Genomic DNA, 7,523 nt, shown 5'->3' with positions numbered 1-7,523 from the left:
ATAATTTGCTCCCAGCTCTTACTAGATCAGTAGCGTGGATCTGCTGAGACTCAGGAACGCAGTTCTACATAGTTTTGGATTCCCCACTGCTCTCTTCTGCATGTGTCCAAGGAACCAAAGCCCTATACATGATGCATTAGCTGCTGGTAAAAATTAGAAGACCAGACAAAGCAGACTCACAAGAGTTCAGAATAAAATTGTGCTCTAAGAGCTGAAGTCCTGTGGTTCTTGTCCCCATTATCCAGCACTGTGTTGTGGCAGGCAACTGTGGGAAAGGAGAGGCGCCATTTGAGCAGCCCTCGATAATGAGACTGGGAAAGACCTAGGAGGTCACTTAGTCCACGTCCCTGTAGCACTGATATGAATCATTAAAAAGCGCACCGCGCCATCTGTTTTCCTCCAATCAGGTGTCTCTGTACATTATATCCAGTTTACTTCCTCCCAGGTCACTGGGAGTGGTATTGAACATATTCAGCACAAGTAGGTCAGTAAAACAGATGGAGTGGTTTATATATGCATGTTACAACTTTCACACACTGGGCAATATACCCTTGGATGCAGTTAAAGTTGTTAGTTCCAAGCACTGAGAACAACTAGTAGTTTGGAGAGTCAGAGAGGTTTCCACCAAATGCTGCTTCATGTATAACTGTGAGGGGGTGAAGGCACAGACATCCTTGCCTTTGGAGCAAAATGAGTGGCCGGTCTTGAACTGGGAAGCGCAGCAACCCTTGCTCACTTTTAGAACACCCCTGAAGGACAGGATTGGCTGTTTTTCACTTCCTATGGAGAAAAGACACAATTCAGGGTGACATGTCTGCTCACCCAGTTGTCACCATGGTAACCGAAAAATCCACAGGGAAGCTGAGATGTGTTGCATAGCAACATGATGCTCTTGACTGTGTTTGCTGCTTCATTCTATTGAATAAGGGTCCGCTGGGATCTTTGGGTTTTATATTGGAATGTAGAAAAATGAGAGGCAGCACAAGTCTACAATATGGTTAAGGCCTCCCCAAACAGCTGCTGGTATTGCAGCTTTAACCTGCCCCAAATGGCCACCTGTATATCAGCTGCAATTTTATTTTAAAAATCCAATGAAGAGTATTGCAGTATTATTTAATTACTAGGAAAGTAACTTGATAATGGCAGCACCCATGTGTAAGACATAACCTGCTCTCTGACTCACTGTGAAGAGACTTTTTGGTGCTGGCTCCACATCAGTAGAATTCCCCCTCCCAAGAACATTGTTACACACACACACACTTTTAGTCTTCAGACCTTAAAACCCTTTTTATTCCATTAAGTCTTCCACTGCTTGCTTACCACATATTTTTATGTGATGCCATTTAAAAAAAAAAACATTTTATTTGTTGTGTTGTTCTTTTTTTAAAAAAATTAAAATGGCAGGATAACTTAAATGAAAGAAGAGACGAAAACTCACTTAAAACTGTGCCCTGCTCACAAGTTGCTCCCAATCCCTTAGACCAAGAAATAAATGGATAAATGAGAGGGGGCATAGTAAAAGACAGATGATAAAACTACAAAATTCAAATAGATGAACTCCATCCATCCATCATATCCCATGTAGTTTTGGGGAGAGTGTATTATTATCCTTAAATATTACCCCCTAAGTTTTGTGTATTGTCTTCACCATGGTAGTTTGAGCTCTTGTCTTGGTACTCACACCACCAAATAAAAATTACTGCAGTTCTGCTTCAGTTTAGGAAATTGACAACATTAGCTAATAGCATCCAGTTAATCATAAAAAGAATTTTCACAGCAAAGGTCTTAATTCACCAGTCAATGGATGAACTACTTTGTGGCAAACAGGAGAGATTTTGAACCTTGGGTATCGACAGGCCTAATATGGAGTGTCAGACCATATATAGCTTAGTGGGGAGCACATGCTCTGCACGTTTAAGAACAAAGGGACTTGGTGGATTAGACCAAAGACCTATCTGGTCCAGCATTCTGCTTGTACATTGGCCAATCCGATGCCCACAAGTAGGACATGAGTGCTATAGCACCCCCTTGCTCATGTTCCCCAAGAACTGCCATTCAAAGGCACACTGCTTCTGATAACGGAGGTAATACATAGCCATATTGACTAGTAGCCATTGATTGCCTCCATATTTTGCTTATATAAGGTTCAATTCCTGACATCTGTTGTTTAAAGGATCCAACATGGCTCTTCTTATGTTGTTATGTATCCAACCTCCTTGGTTTTTTTAAGTTGCCCTTTTCAGTACTACTTCACACAGTGCATAATACCATAACTATGGAACTTGCTACCACAAGAAATGGTGAAGGCTACCAATTTAGACAGCTTTAAAAGGAGATCAGACAAATTTATGGAGGTTAGGGCTATCAATGGCTACTAGTCCTGATGGCTGATATTGCTAGCATGCCTGAATACTTGTTGCTGGGAAACAGCAACAGGAGAGGACTATTGCCCCCATGTCCTGCTTGTGGCCTTCTTAAAGGCAGCTGATTAGCCACTGAGGGAGACCTGCTCTCAGTCTTCTCAGCCAGCCCCCTGTGGCAACAGGTAAGGGACAAGAAAGGGCGGTGCACCAGGAATCCAACCGAAACTACAGATCATAAAGTCATATTTAACTAAAATGAGGGAAATTCTGCAATTAGAGCTCCTGAGGGGCACATAGTTCATTGGTAGAGCAGCTGCCTTGCATGTGGAAGGTGCCAGGTTCACTCCCCAGTATCTCCAGGTAAAGGTGGGCAAAATCTCTGCCTAAGATGTTGGAGAGCCCCTGCCAGTTAATCAATACTGAGCTAGATGGACTAATCTACTGACAGTATAAGGCAGCTTTGCCTATATGTCTTTTTCAGAAAGCAGTCACGAGGGCCCCAAATTTGGATTGAAGCCATGCAGGTGAGGGTTTTTTAAATCTGTTGCCCCTCCACCAACAGTGGATTTGTGGGATGATTTGCAGAAAGGAACTCACGAGGGGGCAAAGGCTTTAAAAAGCACAAACCCCTCCCTTGTGCCCTGGCAGTCATACAACTCTGGAGTTCCTGCAGCTGCTTGTTTTTGGCAGGGTGGGTGGGAGGAAAAAGATCTTGGGAATTCCAGTGGCAGAACTCCCCCGTCACATCAAGTATGGTCTTAATATTAAATAAAAGAGAGGGGAAAAACTTGTTATGAAGTACAGGAGGACGTTTGGGGCATGATGGATGTTGGAGAGTTTCAAAACGGTTTCTCCAACCACTACTTCATTGAGGGCACAACCCTTTGCCTGTTTAGATAGAGAAAAAAAGTCCTAAAAACTCCCAGCATTTCCCAGCCAGCATAAATATGCTGGCTGGGAAATGCTGAGAGTTGTAGGACATTTTCTGTCTAAACGTAAATAGGATTGCACCCTAAAGGTCTCTGTTTTGTGTGGCAACAATGATAATAATATAAATAATACATTGGGACAGGTGTTAGGTGAAGAACAGATTGGAACACAGGTCGATTGGCATAGTACTCCTATTACTGCTTAGAGATAGCTTTGGATATGATAAATGGTATATAAATTGATACAACTGTTGAGTTATGGCTTTAGAAGCTGTTTAGTTATTGCACAGACTGGGTTTCTGGCACATAACCTTTTGTGTTAAGTCTCTGTCCGGGCCCTACAGAGACTAGCAGAGATTACAGCGGTTCTCAGCCAAGTCAGCAAAGATGTGAATTAAGACAGAGATTTATGTAGGTTAAAGTAAACCCTTTTACTGGCAAATAAATATATAATTTAGTTATGGCAGTACAGATACAAATACTTACAAACGGTCAGTCAATACAGCTCACATGAGGGACATGGAAGTTATACAGGAACTTGAAAATACATTTACTTTTATAGACAACCTGTACAATGATGCAACTCCTTGCAACCCTTAATTGAAGACAATCAGTTAGACAATTATTCAATTATGACACTCAATGTCCAGGTGTACAGTTGACCTTTAAGTTTCTGCTGAGTCTTCTGTTCCTCCAGATCCTCAGCAATTAACAAATCAATGGAAAACATAACCAGGATCCATTCCAGGATCCAACAACAACAACAACAACAGGAATAGGTATTAGATCCAGAACAGATTGTACAAGCTATGAGTTGAATAAGTATAATTTACAGCAAATCATGCAAAAATCAGCTGAGGCTGGCAGGATACGAAACTTTGTCAACACCCTGTTGCTGACAAAAGTCTACACAGTAAGTGTAAAGGGTGGCAGGTATGGAGAGATTTTGGTTAAGTAAACAAGCAAAAGTCAATATTACAACCAAGTGAAAAGGAAAGGAATGTCCTTGGGTGACGTGCCTTCACAAAGTTCTTTCAACATGGGACACTAGATGTCAATGAAGAGACAAGCTGAAACTGGCACTAAAGGTTGTTCAACATCATTAAAACAGGAGGAAGAAGAAAAGCAGGGAGGGGAGAAGAAGAAACACACGGTTTTATTTGTATATGTTTCTGTGGCAGCAGAATGTACTTAGCTGATAACCCTGGAGACTGAAGTCACTAATTAAATCTAAGAGGAGACACCATTCAGGCAACATCAAGGTAACAAAAGCTTTCTGTTTGAAAGGGAACTTTCATATACCACAACCTTGGTTGAAATTTGTTAACACTTCAAAGCAATAAGCCCTGGGCAGAGCCCCAGTGAGTTGCTGGGAGGCTGAACACATCTGCTCAGCACTAATTTGGGGACGATGTGGCTAGCCAGACACACCACTTGACCACATCCCTGTCCCACATGTGCTACGTCTATATAACTGTGATGTTTTGCTTTATAGCTCTGCCCATCCAATTATCAGGGAGCCTGGCTCTCCGGGGGGGGGGGGGGGGAACATGTAAGAAGATGATCCCAGAATGGGGTCTGATCAGCCCTGAGAGGCAGGCTTGCAAATTGGACAGAGGAAAAAAAGTAGAAGAACAGAATCTCATGCTGAACTGCAGAAATCATCAGGTGAAGCCCTTTGCAGCATGAAGAAAAAGGTTACTATTACATGCTAGTTGCAGCTGATCAAATGAATCACCATGAACGGCACAGGTACCGGGGCCAACTGAAAGGTTGGCAACACTACTGACATTTCCACTTTGGTGTGAGCTTTGAATAGACAGCAACAATAATTGTCGAGCAGAGGTCAGGCTTCATAGTGGCACTGGACAAAAAGTGCAGGTAAAGTGGAGAAAACTCAGAAGCACAGAAGGCCCTATTGAGCAGCTTGAACAGGGGAGTCTTTGGCACAAGCAGTGAAGTCTGGTGGCTCTTATGTCAGTACTCTGGGGTTTTAGTCAGAACCAGTCAGAACTCTTAAGGCTATCCAAGATGCTAAACCCATTTTGGGTTATAGGATCCAGCACTTTGGATATCTCCTTTAGAGTTCTGACTGGTTCTGATTGAAGCCCAGAGTGGATTTACCACCCCACTGACATAGGAGCCACCAGCCTCCACTGGACACAAAAGATACCCAGAGAGCACTGGATAGCTGAACTGAGAACTAGGTCCGGTTATTTGCAGAACATACCTTGCTAGTTTTTAAGCAGCAACAGCAGACAGTACTGGTCTGTTTCCAAGGTCAATTCCAAGCAGGGCTGGCATCAAGGATAGGCATGGTTGGGTACTTACCCAGCAGGGGCCCACTGACAAGCACGCCCTGGAGATGTTCCTCCTCCTCCTCCTCCTTGCAACCTGCTTGTTCACCCGCCTCTTGCTCTGGCCCAGACAACCATGGTGGTGAGAAAGAGGAGCAGCAGATGCCACGCCACATCCGACTTGCTCCCTGGCTCTCTGCCTGTCAAGCAAGCGGTGGCAGTAATGAAAAAGGGGAAGAGGAGCAAAAGCATCTGGTGACAATGGCGGTGAGAAGGTAGGCTCAGTGGACCGATTTGCACGATTCATTGGGCTCACTGTGGGTTATTTAGTAGTAGTAGTAGTAAGGTTATGTGACAGTTGTAGAAGGTTTAGCTTTAGTAGTAGAATTGTTTAACACTCGCATAATCCCTGACAGAAACATGTTGCAATCCCATTAAGTATTGCATATTCATAATGGCAGCTGCACATGTCCAGCACATGCCCAAACACGTGCGCAGCTCGTCACGGGTTAAATAATCCAAGATGAGCCCACTGTCATGTGAGCCTGGCCAGTGACGGTGGGGGCCAGTGAGGGGGCCTTGCCAAAAGTTCCCTCAAAAACCTGGAGCCGGCATTGATTGAAATGATTGGCGCTTCCCTATGAAGGCCTGGGAGCTGGGTATTTATAGGACTGCCTCCTACAGCAGGAGCCTGAGTGGACACTTCATCATTTGAGGCCCTCCTTCGTGTTCCCCCACCATCTGAAACTGGGTGGGTGGTGACTAGGAAGAAGTCATTTTCAATTATGACACTCTGCCTATGGAATGGCCTCCAGAGAGAGGCTCAACTAATGCCAATTGTGAGAGCGGTATAAAAATGTTTTAACTAAAGAAACTGTGATATCATTTTGCCACTTGGTGAAGAGGGTTCTTTTATTCACCCAGGCATTTCAGCATATAATGTGAGCATTTGAAACAACAACACCCTGGATTTTGCTGGTCTGCTATCTTGATTGTTTTGCGTGTTAACTGCGATTTGACATATTGTTGCATTATCATTTTTATTGTGTGGCACCCTGATAATTTTATTGAAGGAGAGGCATAGAAATTTGATTGGTCAATAGATTGCTTGATTGACTGATCAATTATATACCTAATGTCCAAAGTTGCTTTAAGTGAGCTTCCTCAAAGCAAGGACTTCCATAGCATCCTTGACCTTGTGGTTGTGTTGTTGTTGTTAGGTGCACCAGACTTCATGTGGTACTTCAAATCCCATATCTGGGATGAACTAATCCAATGGGCATAAGCATTTTTCTTTGAGCTGCTGCTTCCAAACAGGAGAATACTAGGAAAATAATCTCAGAGCATCACAGTCCATATAATTCAGTATCCTGCATCAAAATGCTAGTCATTAACCTTTATGGGCCAAAATAGTTTGGGACTAGGTTATTTGGAGGACCAGTTACACATATATATGAGCCTGCCTGGCCATTAAGAACAGTCTCCAAGGCTCTCCCCATGTGCCCACCAATAAGAACCATCAAGCTAGCTGACACCTTCCCAGTAGTTGTCCCATCACTCTGGAATTCACTCCAAAGAGAAAGTTTCTTAGCTCCTCCTCAGTTGTTCTTATTTGTTTTGGCATTATAAATTTTGAAGTTTGCCCAGACTTACAAATGGAAAAAGTTGCTGCTTTTTAATTATTTTATTGTTGGTTTTAGATGAATTGTAGATATTTATATGGATTATTTGTTTGTTTATTGGTTTTATGATTATTTTATTTATTTATTTATTTATTTACATTTATATACCACCCACAGCCGAAGCTCTCTGGGTGGTTCACAAAAGCTAAAAACAGTAAAAATTAAAAATATACAAAATTTAAAAACCATCAGAAACATAAAAACAGTATAAAAACAGCAGCAGCCATTTAAAACAAACTTAGCGTTCAATGC

The sequence above is a fragment of the Elgaria multicarinata genome, chromosome 3 (genome assembly GCF_023053635.1).
Source record: "Elgaria multicarinata webbii isolate HBS135686 ecotype San Diego chromosome 3, rElgMul1.1.pri, whole genome shotgun sequence".
Taxonomy (NCBI): Eukaryota; Metazoa; Chordata; class Lepidosauria; order Squamata; family Anguidae; genus Elgaria; species Elgaria multicarinata.
The sequence above is the reverse complement of the archived record's forward strand: the minus strand, read 5'-3'. Positions refer to the sequence as shown.